Source organism: Ananas comosus, unplaced genomic scaffold, assembly GCF_001540865.1.
Source record: "Ananas comosus cultivar F153 unplaced genomic scaffold, ASM154086v1, whole genome shotgun sequence".
NCBI lineage: Eukaryota > Viridiplantae > Streptophyta > Magnoliopsida > Poales > Bromeliaceae > Ananas > Ananas comosus.
The window spans coordinates 907-5,321 of record NW_017891300.1 but is presented as its reverse complement, the minus strand read 5'-3'; the positions used below and the strand labels follow the sequence as shown (position 1 = coordinate 5,321).

At 45.2% G+C, this 4,415-nt stretch overlaps 1 long non-coding RNA gene across 1 annotated transcript; it reads right to left on the bottom strand.

Annotated features, from left to right (window-relative positions):
• Window positions 1-2,971: 2,971 nt before the first annotated feature.
• LOC109704821 lies at window positions 2,972-4,183 on the bottom strand. The gene is made up of 3 exons (XR_002214492.1): window positions 4,117-4,183; window positions 3,941-4,041; window positions 2,972-3,023 (listed from the first exon to the last, which is right to left on the bottom strand). It is a non-coding gene; the product is annotated as an uncharacterized LOC109704821 (long non-coding RNA).
• Between the last annotated feature and the right edge of the window lie 232 nt (window positions 4,184-4,415).

The following is a 4,415-nucleotide window of genomic DNA, read 5'->3' as shown; positions in this document are numbered from 1 at the left end:
TTTGATACTAGAGGCTATATCTGACTGATCGGCCAAAGCAAGTAAGAGAGCGTACAGCCGATCAAATAGCTCCGAATTTTGAGCTAAACAGGGGAGACCATTGCTATATATTTTAAGACACTCATCAAATTTGCGTTGAGTGTCTGATAAGGCGATAATGGTTGAAGAATCAACTCCCTCATTAGAATTGGGGCTCGAGACCAGTAAAGAATGGAGACTAGCAGATAGAGGATCATCAGAAACAGGAGGGGAAGCTCCCTGGGTTGAATGAGAAGGTAAGGTGCTTGTATCTCCAGAACATTGCCCAAGAGGTACGTTTACTTGTTCATCCTCTGTAGTTGGTATTGGGGCAGGGACAGAAAGAGGTGACGCAGCCTCACTTGGTAATGGCGTCGTACTCGCTGTTTCAACAGACTTTTTCTTTTTCTCTATTTCTTGTTTCTTCTCAAGACGGGCCTCCCTGCGAAGTTGTCTTTCCATCTGCGTCTTTCAAGAATGAGCAAAAGGGGCTCGCTCAGGAGAGGACTGTGGTTTAAAAGAAAACGATAAATAAATAATAAATATTTTCTTTTACAGACAACTAACTTGGCTTATCCCGATATCAATCGATGCGGTCGGAACAGGGCCTTGTTCAGTAGCCAAGAAGGGTATAGTAGTTTCCTCTAATGGGATATCAGCCGAAGGTATGTCCTCGGTTACTGTTTCTGGAATTGAAGCCGAGGGAATATCCTCGGCTCTGTCTTCGGTAGTGTCAGCCGAAGGGGTACCTTCGGTTTGTCGAAATTGCCTTTTGGCAATTGATTGGCGCCGCTTTGAAGACAGCGGAGGTATGGATTGTACAGTCTCAATCGGTCTTTTATCTAAAGCCAGGACTGATGAAGAATCTGGAATTGACTGTAAGATAGAAATGAAATATATATGTATCTCGAAAATCTAAAAGCAAGGACAAGGAAAAAGAAAGAGGTGAAGTATCAGAAACCTCTTCTGGTTCTTCTTTTGGTATAAGGGGATCAATAGAGACAGGTGCTGCTGTATCTGAAAATAAAAGAATAAAAATTGAGTTTATAAAGGCTATAAATGGAAGAAGGGTGAACATGAGCAAAGAGACGTACCAAGAGGAAGAATGGTTTGGCGAAATGCGTGTACAGTGGACCGATTAAAAATATGATCGGTAAAATGATCCCAAGTGACAGTAAAACGAAAACCCAATACCCCTGTGTAATTCGGTCTAAAACTCACTAATTTGAAGAATCGCCGAAGACGATTCCCCATCGCCGAAATCCGATCAGCATCAGCTATGCTCTTGGTAGGGGGTCGGTTAAAGGCAGTATTAGCGGTAAAGAATTTGGCTGGAGTAGGGATTGCTTGAGTGAAGCCGAATTGACGCGCTACAAACTGAGGAGAGTAAACTTCAGTGCTAGGCAACAATTTTGAGCGCGACTTCAGGCCAATGTGCAAATTCCTTGGGGCCAGGAATGAGTACCAAACGTCTGCATATTCACCTGCGCGAGAGGAAGCTAGCTCGTTTTGAAGAGACTCATATCTTGCTAAAAACCAAGATGGGCCGGTGACACGATCTGCAAAAGGGGACCAATGAATAGTGAAATAAGCGGCCAAGATTAAACCGTACAGAAGATTTGAATTTGATAGGACCGGGGGCTACGCCTCAGATCGCGCTAGAGTTGGCAACAGAAAATTGGATGGTTGAGATGAAACCATACCAAAGATTCAAAAAGTAAAGCGTTCATTGAGAGACGCCAGCTACCGGAGCATCGCTTCGAAAGCTGCCGAGGGGGCAATTGTTGAGCCGATCTGACGCGGACAGTTGGCACACCCGGCCTAGGCAGGAGTCACAATCTTGATGTGAGCCGGGAGTATGAAGAAAAATATGAACCGCCACGCCAGCAGGAAGTTATAACAACTGCGTCCAGTTGTGGGCGGTTTGATCGGCCAAAGTGGGTCCGGAATACTAGGAAATAGTGGCTAATCGTGCAATAACTGTATCAGGGGCGATAGGATAAATAGGTCGATGATACCCTGAAAATGGGTCTTTGCCCCTGCAAACAAAAGACCACCCTTAGTTTCCTACATCTTTCTTTCCTGCATTTATCGTTTTTCCCTAGAAGTAGTTCCTGTAACTTAGCATCCTGAAGTCTGTCTGTCCTTTGGGCATCACTCCGCTGTAGACTAAACCCTTTTTTCCTGTACTTTCCCTATTCTACTTCAATAGAAGGCAGTGTTCGGCTTTTCAGGCCGACCGGTTCCTGTGCTGTATTAGCCATTCAGCTCATTTCTTAGTCGAAATTCTGTTTTCTCCTGTACATTCGGTTCATCCGGCTAAACAAGATAATAGAGTTTACGGACCCGGTTGATTGGATCCCTCATCGACTGAATCGCTTGACAGATCAAAGGGCGCAAACTTCGAGGGTCACTATCCGCAGCCGTTCCTCACCCCGACGCGCTTCCCTAGCAGGATCTTTGACAGGATCAAGGGTCGGGAGATTCGGCTTCCAACAAGTACAAAAGATAAATAAAATTATAAATAACTTAGATTTAAGAATATTTAAATAAATTTTAAAGTCAAATAGTTGTAATTTTCGTATGATTAATTTAGCATAAAATGATATATAATATATATTAGTCTCTATAAAAAAGGGTATTGTTGTCACGCCCCGGATTACACGTTCCCCGGGCACGCCGACAAATCCGCCGTATACAAAGAAATTTTCCCTGTATACGAAGCGATAGCTGTACCTGTAAATCAAACACTACTACAAACAGTAGTAGAGAGCTGCTAGAGAAAATCGAAGCTAAATAAAACAGAGTTTCATATACATAGTTCGGATCCAAAATACAGAGCTACTCGCACTGGCGAGTTAAGTCAACTATGTACATAAACTCGAAACAAAACATCTACCTGCAGTAGGGCACCTCTAGCTCAGCACGTCGGGTAGGACTCTAACTCGCGACGCCCTTGCCTCGATCCTGGTCCGCAGACGGTGCAGCAGCCGGAACCTGTGGCTCTGCAAAACATAGGTAACAACTGGACGTGAGAACTACTGTAAAAACAAGTAGTCCTCAGTGGGTACCGCCCAAAACGACATCGGTCACCCACTAAGTCTACAGAAGGGAGCAAGGATAGAAGGAAAGCAGGAAGCATACTCTACCGCTATCATCCACTACACTATCATGCTCTACACTAACCAACTGTAGGAAATGTCAAATCTGACCCAATCCAATCGGGACTGTAAGCATACCCGTCCCCGGGACTGTGAATACACCCGTCCCTGCCCCGTTGCGACTATCGGGCTCTATCCACTCTAACTGGTCCGTGGAGAGCAAGTCCAACTGGCATGAGCGACACCAACGCAAAAGCACAAGCCTGACTCCGGAGTGGCACTCGTGGGCGCTACCCAACCGAGTATGCAGCGTATCTCTGTCGAGCTCAATCAGGCTCCAACTAGCCAAAGTCAAGTAATCGACTCAAACTGGTCTAACAACCAACAGGTAACGTGCCCTCGGCACAATCTGACGCCAAAAAGGCGATACGGATCCACCGTCAACTCTGACGGCACCCAACAGTCCGGAACGACCTGAACGACCCTGTAAAAATCCACTCGGCGAACCAGCACGAGTGTAAATACATTCTAAACTACCGGGAGTACTCGTCTCGAAGAAACTGCGACAGTACAATTTTCTAACGGCTCCTAGAGCTAAATCAGGTAGTTAAAACTGGTGACAGGTCCAAATCGCAGGTTTTCTCCTAATTTAATTTCCAAGTCCAACATGTATAATCTATTTACTTGATAAAATATGCTCGAAAATTCAGATTTTACATTCTAAAGATAATCCATGAATTTGAGCTAAACTTTAATTACCAAAATCAAGATCTATACATGTCGATCAATAAGAACTTAGGAGTAAAGCCGATGTAACCCACCTCGAAAGCTATCCCCTGGCAGCGAACGAAGCCTCGAACCAGGATACCCTCTGCTGGATCAACAAAAAACGCCCGAGTCTCGAAATCGAGCTAACTCCAAACTAAAACACCAAAATTTCTCAATTCAGTCCAAAATCCACAACAGCAGAGAAGAGAAGGATTTCGACCAAGCTAACCTTCACCAAAATTCGTAAGTAAGGGTTTCGTGGATTCCTCTCGCAGTCCCGAATCCAACGAACCAAGTCTCGTCGCAATCCGATGCTCCTACGTCGAGAACGAGCTGAAATACTAACAGTCGACGGTGGATTTCAGCAAACAACAATTTACCGAGTCGAAGTAGTAAAAACTTGCCCAAAATCCAGGGAAATGCTGAAATACTCACCTCGACAACACCGGGCACCGCTGCGACAGAAAAACGGCGAAAACCTCCGCTCGCCCGGCCTGCTCGCAGCAACACGACGACGGAAGTATGCCC